Source organism: Crocuta crocuta, unplaced genomic scaffold (assembly GCF_008692635.1).
Source record: "Crocuta crocuta isolate KB4526 unplaced genomic scaffold, BGI_CrCroc_1.0 scaffold223, whole genome shotgun sequence".
In the NCBI taxonomy this organism is placed as follows: domain Eukaryota; kingdom Metazoa; phylum Chordata; class Mammalia; order Carnivora; family Hyaenidae; genus Crocuta; species Crocuta crocuta.
Window position 1 is genome coordinate 1,572,520 of NW_027529426.1, and position 11,674 is coordinate 1,584,193.

The 11,674-nt window shown below is 41.9% G+C and overlaps 1 non-coding gene and 1 pseudogene across 1 annotated transcript; both read right to left on the reverse strand.

The window, feature by feature from the left end:
• Window positions 1-352: 352 nt before the first annotated feature.
• LOC144227337 (U6 spliceosomal RNA) lies at window positions 353-456 on the reverse strand. Its single transcript, XR_013333914.1, has one exon. It is a non-coding gene; the product is annotated as a U6 spliceosomal RNA (small nuclear RNA).
• An 8,561-nt stretch (window positions 457-9,017) lies between these two features.
• On the reverse strand, window positions 9,018-9,089 carry LOC144227336 (U6 spliceosomal RNA; annotated as a pseudogene).
• Between the last annotated feature and the right edge of the window lie 2,585 nt (window positions 9,090-11,674).

Sequence of the window (11,674 nt, forward strand, 5' to 3'; positions counted from 1 at the left end):
AATATTTTGGAGTTGGAGTTGTCGGTTTTAATTAACTAAATAATTCTGACTACGTCAGACACCGAGCTGGAGGTTAGAAGGCCAGTAAATGCAAACGCCACTTTCCCTGTCCCAAGGAGCTCTTCCTCTAGTATGAGGGAGATATTTCCAGGAGCTGGAAGACAGGATGGAGCCCTCGCCCTAGAAAGGCAGCGTGAGATGGATGGGGGTTCTGAGGAGAACTGCTTCCAATGGGAGAAAGTGTTCATGGAGGTGATTGTGGTAATGGTTGCACAACTTCATAAACTTACTAAAAGACATTGAATTATACACTTACAATGGATAGATTTTATGGTATGCAAATTCTACTTCTATAAAGCTGGAAAATATTTGTGCACCATCTTTGTGTGGGGGCCATGCTGACCTTCCTTCTCTTTATTGTTCCAATTTTAGCATACATGCTGCCGAAGCAAGCACAATAAAGCTGGACAACATTAATAAAAAATGCATAGGAAGAATTGAAAAAGTCATAAGAAAATAAAATACACTTCAAAATTTTCCTGTCATCAGGCAGGGGAATGTATGCCTTCGATCCATAGTCTGCAGAAGGAAAAAGCTTACCCCCATCCCAAGTGAGTTCTTGGTTGTGCACGGTGTGGGGGAGAGGAAGGGGGAGAACTTTGCAGCTCAGAGGGGTTGTATGCTGCTTCCCATCCACTACCCAGTTCCTGGTGAAGTCTGGCAAGTGAAATCCTGTAACAGTAACCCTGGAAGGGCCCTCAAGACCACATTGTGCAAACCTCTCATTTAATTGAAGCTGGAGTTGAGGCTTGGAAAACTTCATATAAACTGAATTGCTCAGGGGAGCCTGGGTGGTTCAGTTGGTTGAGCGTCCGACTTCAGCTCAGGTCATGATCTCACAGTTTGTGAGTTCGAGCCCCGCGTCGGGCCTTGTGCTGACAGCTCAGAGTCTGGAGCCTGATTCTGATTCTGTGTCTCCCTCTCTCTCTGCCCCTCCCCCTGCTCATGCTCTGTCTCTGTCTCTCACAAAAGTAAAATAAACGATAAAAATTAAAAACACACAAACAACTGAGTTGCTCAGGAACAATGGCCAAGTTGCAGTCTATGTCAGCTGCCCAGATTCTTACTCCAGTCATCCACTGGGCTGTCTCTTCACATCTTTTAGCCTTTCTCAGCCTCAGTTATTACACCCGCCAAATGGAGACAGTAATATCTCCTCATGCCTGTTTCACAGAGCCATATGAAGATCCAATGAGATCAATAATGTAGAAATGCTTTCAAAAACAGAAAGCTCTCTACTAATGCAAAGTGCTATTGTGGTCATACTAGCAGGTCAGTCATGGGTCCATCTAGCTCAGAATCCAGACCATAGACCTACAAGGCTACACTTGCAGGAAATGCATTCTTCTGTCCTGATGTGAGCATGAATCTCTGGCTAAAGCAGCTCCTCAGCATCATGAGGGGGTGGGGGTGGGACAGTTTGGGCACCATTCCTTTAATTTTCCAGAACATTCTCATTCCAGAACACCATTATCTTCCTGCCGTCCATCCATGACACTTTAATTACTTCAATGACAATGAAATTTAGTCTGTGTTCATGCAACTATGATTACTCAAGTAACAACAATGGAAATGAAGATTTGACTTAGATATCTATAACCTAAAACTTATTTATTTTACCCCCCTCCTTTGAAAACTTATCCATTCCTATTGGGACACAAGAAAGGGCCCTCTGTGTCTAATAACACCTGGAAATCCCCAAGACTGTAAGCTAAGTGTATTTGGAGTGTATTAATCTCTGCTAAAGGATTCTCTCAATCCAACACCCTTCCCTGAGCCTCCTACCACCCACACAGGGTGGATTTCACTAGGAACCTCAGCGAAATGAGAGCCCAGCAAACCAGTCATCATTACTGGCCTAGGAAAAACACCAGGTGCAGAGCCTAGCACAGAATGTGATCTGAGAAAACACTTATAAATCAAGCAGGTCCCAGGGAGTGAAAGTACAAGTTAGTAAAGAATAACAACAAAGTGACCATGTAATGTTAAATCAGATCAACCCAACAGCAGGCAAATTACTGAGGCTTCTATAGCAAACTCAGGGTGAAGACTGACTGATAAGCCAGGAAAAAGCTGGAGAAGCATTCTCACCTCCCACATCTGGTTACTTTTCATATATTAGCAGGATTGGCCTTTTAACTGTGATAGATGTTTCAAATGTTTAAGTTATCTTATGACTTTGTCATGATTTTTTTTTTGGCCATGCAAGTATATTTTATTTCTAGGTAGCCTGAATTATCAGTCTTTTGTTGCATCTGAGTTTTGAGTTGCATTTAGAAAAGATCTCCCCATACCTATGTTATAAGAGAAAGTTAGCCAGATTTTCTAACACTGAGGGGTTTCATTCTTGATTCAGCTGGAGTTTATTCTTAAATACAACTATCCCATGGTCCTCATAATATTTATTAAAAAAATCTATATTTGCCCTAGTCAATGGAGATACTACCTTGATCATGTATTATGTTTCCACATATATTTGGGTCTATTCCTTAACTTCCTATTCTATTCCAATGGTCTATCTACTCATGTGCCAATATCATGGTGTCTTAATTTCAGAGGCTTTATAATAAAGTACATTATAATATCTGGTAAGTAGCTCTTTTCCGCCAGTGTTTTTCCAACTATTCTTGCAAGTTTTGTTTTTTTCTGTATGAACTTTACTATCAACTTGCATAGTTCCAGGAAAAGGTTTTACTGGTATTTTTGTGGAGATCACATTAACTTAGGAATACTTGGTATCTCTATGACACTATGATACTGAATCATCCTATCGAAGAACAGGAATTTCTTTCTATATATTCAAGTTTACTTTTATGGCTTTAAGAGTATTTTTATTTAAATTTGTTAATGTTTATTTATTTTGAGAGAGAGGGAGAGAGACAGAGAGAGAGAGAGAGAGAGCAGGGGAGGGCCAGAGAGAGAGGGAGACACAGAATCTGAAGCAGGTTCCAGGCTCCAAGCTGTCAGCACAGAGCCCAATGCAAGGCTCGACCTCAATAACCACGAGATCATGACCTGAGCCAAAGTCGGACACTTAACTGGTTGAGCCACCCAGGGGCTTCTTAAGAGTGTTTTAAAGTTGTTTTTTTCCCTTATAAAATCTGTACATTTATGTCTAAGTGTTATATCTTTTGTTGTTGTTGTTATAACCCACTACTTTTTAAAGCCAAGCTGATCCAGGCACTTGATCTTGGGTTCTAAATAATTCCCAATTTTCTTTTCACTTCCCATTGCCTTGCCCAGTCCACTAGTCTCACCGGCATGACTTGAGGGTATGTCCATCGACCACGCTGGGAGAACAAAAAACAATGGTAGGTCTAGGGTTTAAGTCAAGATGACATAAGACAGTGGTGAATAAGGTCTTTGGGTCTTGGCAAGAAAGAATTCACATCTGTCTGGGGGCAAAGATAAGAGTCGCAGGGCTCTCACATATTTAAAAATCTAAAACCGGATTTAACTCGTCTGCTTTTCTCAGTCAAGTAAACTCTATCAATCTTCATGACATCTTGGACAATCTTCTAAATCCTCTTTCCTCTTCTGGGTCTGATATAATACAGTATACGTATGACTTATAGTATTGAGTTGATAAATCCCTTCTATAAATTCTCATTTCTTAATATTTCCCTAATACTTTCATGATCCAAACTCCACGTGGCCACAGAAGTCTCTGGTAGATAGTTGTCTCCAAGACTATCTGTAAAATCAGGTGAACGGCAGGCCCTGTGCATTGCGGTACACATCTCAGACTATACATTTCTGTCAGATCTCAGACTTGGGGTCTCTAGATGGCTTCCTCAGGTTGGTACATTGTCTTGCTGAAAGCAAGATCAATGGTTGGATTTACTCCAGACCAGCCAGCTCTCCTTTCTCCCAAACCTTCTCTTCCAATGGTACTTTTTAAAAAAATAGATGTTTATTTATTTATTTTTGAAGAGAGAGAGAGCATGCACACAAGTGGGGGAGGGGCAGACACACACACACACACACACACACACACATTCTGAAGCAGGCTCCAGGCTCTGAGTTGTCAACGTAGTGCTTGATGCAGGGCTCAAACCCACAAAACCTGAGCTGAAGTCAGACTTTCAACTGACTGAGTCACCCAGGCACCCTCCAATGGTACTTTAATTCCTTACACCCAAAGAGGGCTGAGTGAGAAATCTAGACAAGTCGTAGGAAATGCAATATTGAAAAGCAATTTGAGATCTAACGCAATTGGAGACTCTGAGCCTTTGGTAGGAATGAGAAGGCTGGGCTCTCTCACCTTTCTCCACCAGTTTCTCTGTTGAACTCCTACACACCCCTCAAGGTCAAGCTTAACTGCCACCTTTGGTACATAATTTTTTTCTTTTTTTTAAAGACTATTTCTATTTTTTAAATTTATTTTTAATGTTTGTTTATTTTTGAGAGAGAGAGTGACAGAGTGCAAACAGGGGAGGGGCAGGGAGAGAGGGAGACACAGAATCTGAAGCAGGCTCCAGGCTCTAAGCTGTTAGCACAAAGCCTGACGTGGGGCTCGAACTCTTGAACATGAGGTCATGACCCGAGCTGAAATCGGACACTTAATCAACTGAGCCACTCAGGCGCCCTGGTACATAAGTTTTCATGAAACTCTACCTCCCAAAGATGAAATTCCTCTCATCTGTTTTCCTATTAAATTTTAAGCATGCTTCTATTATCATTTTAATCACATTTTATTACAGTTCTCTCATTATTTGTTTATATCTCTGTCTACCAGCTAGGCTTCAGATTCCTGGAGGGCAGAACTATATTTCATTCATCCTAGTATCTTCTAGATCTCATAATTTAATTGGATTAAACTGACCAGAGCAAGAGATTTGAACTTTTTTATTCTATTCACCATTTGATATCTATTAGTCTCAGCCTCAGCAGGAAGCAGTGTTGCATGTCACCCCGCTCACATTTACACCAGGAGACCCAAAACAGAGTTCCATGCTGAAAGTATGCCATGTTCTTCAAAGCCCGTCTCCCTTCAGCCCACTGATGAACTATTTATTGGTAAGATGTGAATGGTTATGAGGACTAAAGAAGATAATGCATCTAAGGCACTTTTTGGTGAATATTAATTAAAATATTAGTGACTTTATACTACACAGACTGATGAAAAACTTGGATGACAAGCAGTAGAGCTACTGAGTCAGAGGAATTCCTTAGTGAATTGCTATGTGATTCACCAACAGTTTCCCATCTTTTTTCCATCCCTACATATAAGATATGGGGCATAGCCCCAGGGCCATTCTTATGGACTGGCATGTAGATAAGGATACATGCAAATTACAGGCAACTTGAGGTATATTTGCTGGAATTTTCTATCTCCTTTCCCTATATCTCAAGAAAGCTTACTGGAATGTCTGTGAGTAAAGATGGCATGGTTGTTTTTTTAACAGTAAGATGTCTATTCTTATTATTGGCTTAATGCACAAAACTCAGTTCTTCATTATTACTAATAAATTATTCCAGCATACCTCTGTTTTGACTCCCTAGTATTTTGTGAAACCCAGTTGCTAAGATCCATTATTATAAATCCCAAGGGCACAAGACTGACCATTGTCACACTGTGAGATGTTCACAAACTCTTCTACTAACCATATAATTATGAAAAAAGGGCTCATTGTGGCACCTGGAGGCTCAGTCCAGCTCTTAAGTTTGGCTCAGGTCATGATTTCACGGTTTGTGTGTTTGAGCCCTGTACCACGTTCTGCACTGACAGCGTGGAGCCTGCTTGGGATTCTCTCTCTCTCCCCCCCGCCTTCTCTCTCTGTCCCTCCCCAGCTAGTGCACACCCTCCCTCTCTCTTTCAAAATAAATAAACTTAAAAGAAAAAGAAAGAAAAAGGGGCTCATCAAATGTGCTATCAGACCATTCTCATGGACAGTCATGAAACAGAAGATATTTGAAAAAATCCCAGCATCCTAGAGGGAAAGAGATGGCAAATACAAAAGAGTCGAGATTAAAGAGTTTGACGCGGGCACTATTTACCAGGCAGGCTTAAGAGAAATCAACAAGTGATGGTAAAACACCCAGGGGCTAGAATCGACAGGAAGTTACTATGACCTGCTGCTTAAAGGGGAGAGGAAATCAGCCATGACCCCAAAGAGACCTGTAGCTGTTGGAAGAGGCTGCCTACGGCCACTGACCAGCCCTGGCCCAGCAGGCAGTGAGCCAGGGGAGTAAATCCTGGGAGGTCTTTACCTTCTCCTGCCTGTGCCTTCCACTGGCCAAACCCAACTGGAATGCAAAGGGCAGGGGTCGTCCATGCAGTACATAAAGGCCAGTCTTCTTGGACAGAGAACGGGGTGAGGGATGAACACTGCATCCAGAGGGACAAACAGGAAACATCCAGCACTACTGCTGACCAGCTCTTTTCTTCTTGATGCTGCATTGTGATTTCTAGCCTATTTGGTTGGCTGCAGGGGGAGGGGGAGAGAAATGGACAAGATTTGAGTCATTTTCTACTTGGTCTAAAGGAGAAAGTACTTTTTTGCCAGCAAAACTAGAAACAATAGACTCACAAGTGTGCAATTAAATCCTGGAAATATGTGGGTTTTTCATCTCCATCTTAGATAAAAAGAAATCTCAGCTATGCCTTTCCCAGGCCATTTTAATTAACTTTATCAAGAAAGTTCTAAATGTCTAACTCTCTTTATCTTTCTTTTCAGAATATCAATCGGGCAGAATGTGAAGATAAAACTTAACAGAATTTACAGTGAAGGGGAAGGGGGAAAAAAACTGAAAAAGTTACAGAAAAATTATAAGGGTTTTTTTCCCCCACCCTCTTCCCTTTTAATTCTTGTTGTACTTACTCAGTGGGATTCTGACGGCTGATAGAACTAACACTTCAGTGTGTTCACTCTGATGACACGTCTCTTGCCCCAGCTGGGATCCTTCTCAGAGAAACAGGGAGAGATCGGGATGGACCTCTTCAGCTGGCCAGGTGGGGCCCCCATTTTCAGTTCAAGCTAGCTCGGCCGGCAATTTTGAGAGGACACTAAATATTTCCTCTTTTTTATGTAACACTTTTATTGATTACTAAAATAACAATTTATCCATGTTAATTAGGTATAATTTGAAAAAGTACAAAAATACATAAAGAAACAAATGGAAGCCATGCGTACCTCATCTAAGAGTGGAAACTCTTGTTGATGTTCTATTATGTGCTCTCTCACTCTTTTTTCTATACATCTTTTCCCAGATAGGCATTACACACTGCAGGAGGGTTTTTCAGTCCTTCTTTCTTACAGTGAATACTATAGAACAATATTCCCCATGTTATCAAGTAAACTTCAAAATAATAAAATATAAACTGCATAACATTTTGTGTATGGATGGTGTCTTAGTCCATTTGGGCTGCTCTGATAGAATAGCATAGACTGGATGGCCTAAACAACAAACACTTATTTCTCACAGTTCTGGAGGTTGGGATTCTAAGATCAAGACACCAATGTGGCTGGGTTCCAGTGAAGGCCCTCTCCTGGTTTACAGACTGATGTCTTCACCTTGTATCCTCCTACGGTGGAGAGAGAGAGTTAACTCTCTTCCTCTTCTTATAAGGGCACTAACGCCATCAGAGGGGCTCTACCTTCATGGCCTAATCACCTCCCAAAAGCCCCACCTCTTAATCCCATCCTACTGGGGCTGGGGTTTGAACACAGGAATCAAGTGGAATACAAGCATGTAGTTCCCAACAGATGGCCCGACTCCCACATATTTAACCACTCCCCTCTTATTGAATATCTGGCTTTTTCCAATTTGGGTTTATCCAATTTCCTTATTATGAAGACTACAGTGAACACCTCCACTCATAATTTTTCAAATCTTTAAATTTCTGAGAACAAATTTCTTGAAGCAGAGCTAGGATGTTAAAGTTTCACTTCTGATCTTGCCAAATTGCAAAACAAAAAGATTGCACTAGTTTACCTTCCCACCCACAGGATACAAGAGTGCCCATTTTTATAGAACCTGGCTGACACGGAATCCCGGAATTTACTTTTATCTCTGTTAAAGGCGTTTTGTTGTTGTTTTAATGGATGTCTCTTTGCTCAGTGAGGGTGAACATTTTTTCACACATCGTAGGCCATTTAACTCCCTTCTTTGTGAATTGTCTGTTACTGCAGTTCGGCAGCTAAACTTTCTTCCAAATTTTTGTTCCTCTCCTGAGTATCACAAAACTTTATACAACTTTATTCCAACTCATTGAGTGTTTTCAGATGGTTGCTTTTAACAGAGTGAGTCGCTTCCAAAAATGTCATTTAAGTTTGGTTTTTGACAGAGAACGGCTATATGCTCAGTTGAATGCTGCCCACACTGTCTTCCAAAACCATAACTAAAGTTATCTTAATTGTCTCTCTGAATATATTAAAATACACAGTAGCCTACAGTTTTTAGTTCATAAATCCAAAGCTCTTGGAAACACATTTCTTTTGTGGCCCTCTCTAGGCCTAATTAGGACTATATGATCCTTTTTAGGTACTGGGAAGAGTGAGAAAAAAAAAATAGTTTGGTCAAGCGTAGGCCTTTTGACGTGAGTTCTCAAGTTAATATAAAGCCCAGAAATGTTCCTGCAAATGTGTTCTTGAGTGCCTGTGTGCTTCCCTCCTGTTTCTATGGTAGGTGATGAGATTGTTTCGACACTTGGGCACCCCTTGTTGGGGCTACTAGAAGTTAGTGAGCACAGAGGAGGGATGGAGGAAGCCAATGGGAGTTAAGTGTGTGGAACCACTTCCCTGGTGAATCGCCCAGTAGTAGCAAGTAGTATTTGTTCAGTGCTTTCCATTTTACAAAGCACTTTCTCCTACATCTGCCCATTTGATACTCAGAACAACCACATGGGACGTTTGGAACCATCACCCTCAGTTTGCAGGGATAGTGAAATGACTTGTTCAAAGTCACACAGCTAATTAGTGGTGATTACTGCTCAGAAGCCTGGCTTTTGCTTGCCTTGTGCAGGGGCCATGCTAATCTTCTCTGTATTGTTCCAATTTTAGTATATGTGCTGCTGAAGCGAGCACGCCTGGCTTCTGTTTGTAAATGTGATTCCAACTATATTCTTCTGGCACGCTGGTACCTTGTGTGCTGAGCACCCTTTAAAATGCAATAGGATCATGAAACAATAGAAAAAAGAACAACAACAAAACCCAGCACACAAGTTACAACCCTGATCGCCATCATACTCAGTGGTCTGGAGAGAAGAAATAAGGGAGATTTGTGCAATCTTTTTAATGAGAAGGGACATTCCTGGGTTTTTGCATATGCCTTTCATTATATTTGAAAGTATGTGTGTGTGTGTCCATATATATACTCTCCGAGTAACTATATTCTCTATGCACTGTTGAAGACTGTGACACCTCTTTCTTCTCTCATAAATCCAGCTTGACTTTTCAAGGTGTTAGTCATTTTTTTTGAGAGAGTGCACATGCATGTGCAAGGTGGAGGTGCACGGGGGGTGGGGGGAGACAGAGGATCCGAAGTAGGCTCCACACTGACAGCAAAGAGCCCCATGTAGGGCTCAAACCACGAACAGTGAACCCATGACCTGAGCCAAAGTCGGACGTTTAACCGACTGAGCCATCCAGGCACCTCACAGGCATTGTTTCCTCTACAAAATGCTATAAGGCATGCTTAGCCAGAGCAAGCGAGTAGACAGCTGGATGAGAAAGCCTGGAAAACCACATCACAGTGAATGTGCCTCTTCTCCTGTAGGGGTCGACGGATCCTTTGCATCAGAATCCTTTGCCAAATTTGAGGGATTTCTGAGGTTGAAAACAAACATGAGAGAATATTTTTCCTGGATGTTGGGCCAATCATGGCCCCAGTGGTAGATCTGGGAATTATCTCTTACAATTTGACCATTTTCACTGAGGATTTGGACGCTTGATGGTGAAGTAAGATAGGTAACATTTTTTTCTTTGGACACATAGATATGTGCCTGCACAGATGTCCTAAGCACTGTGGAGCTTCTTGGGAAAAAATGAAGTTAGACTCTAAATCCCTGTCCTCATTACCAGGAAGACACAAAACGATGGACTGGTCTCAGCCCTACAGAGACCTGATTATTAAAACATACCATGTGGTTTCTATTGAGAAAACCTCACTCAGAATGTCAGAATCTCCACCACATCCTAAGTGATCAGAGGCCTCTGAATAAGTTGGTTTGAAACCCACCACAGCCACCCGGGAATGGGCATTCGTCCCCAGGGTAATTGTCTGTGGGAATGTAATTACTGAGGGATTAGTAACACTCTGGGGCCCAGGCAGCTTTCCCTCTGACTGAGCACCATATAAAAGTGAGAGTCTTGTTCCTATCATTTTGTTTTTAATATTTTGAGACAGGGAAAGAGAGTGTGTGCCCAAGTGGGGGGAGGGGCAGAGAGAGAGGAGGAGAGAGAATCTCAAGCAGATTCCACACTGTCAGCACAGAGCCTGACAGGGGGCTCAATCTCACGACCTGTGAGATCATGATCTGAGCCACAAGGGACAGCTGGACGCTTAAATGACTGAACCACCCAGGCTCGCCTTGTCCCTACCACTTTTAAAGGAACCGATAAGCTTTCTTAGTGCTGTGTGACAATCCAGGAAACACAACTCCAAAGAGAAATGAGATGGAAGTTTGGGCAGCTCTGTTGTGGGTGTGGGACTGCGTAATTCCCTCCTGTTCCTCCTCCGCCATCTGCCATGCTGAACAGCATCACCATGCTTCCAAAAAAGCCTCCAGGATGATGTCAGAATGGGAGCTAAAACTCAGATTGTTATTCTTGTGCTCTTTTCATGTCATCCCACTGTCTCCCCGTAACCATGAAGATTTTACCGACCCTGACCAAAATATCTGCAACATGGATTCTGTGGAATTTGGCTCTCTCAAGTTCCAAGATTCTAAAACAAGAAAAAAATCTTGGTAAAGGCATTTCTTTGCCATCAAACAGTAAGATCCACCTGTTAAGTCATACTACTCATCGTTTAATCCAGAGCTTGGAAGCTAGGCCTAATCCCCACATGTAGGCACACAGCCATACCACCTTAATGGGACAACCAATAGCCTAGGAGGTAAGACAGAAAAAAACGTTCCTTTACTCCCAAGAGTCCAACATGCCAGATAAATGCCACTGAAGAACCGTGCAGTTGAAAAGCAGCTTCATCAAAGCTGGCCATCTTTGGTACGTGATAAGAATCAAGTACTTTCTCGGGATATCATGGATAATTTATTTGGAAGAGCTAGAGTTATTCAGTCAACTTTGTGTCTGTTTTCCATTCTTCCTAATATCTGAGGATGACATAAACATTTTGAGTAAATCCTAAATTTGAAAATGTCTCTCCTGGCATTCAAAAGCAGCCAACACATGAATGGTGGTTTAAATATTACACAACATTGCCAGTGTATCTTCACACTGCCATTCTTCTGCTGACATCAGGTGATTTCAAACTGCTCTAATCCAAAGATAATATACAGAGAACTATGAAATTTAGAGGTGCCTGAGTGGCTCAGTCAGTTAAGCATCTGACTCTTGATTTTGGCTCAGGTCATGATCTCATGATGGTGAAATTGAACCCCACATCGGGCTCTGCACTGACAGTGCAGAACCTGCTTGGGATCCTCTCT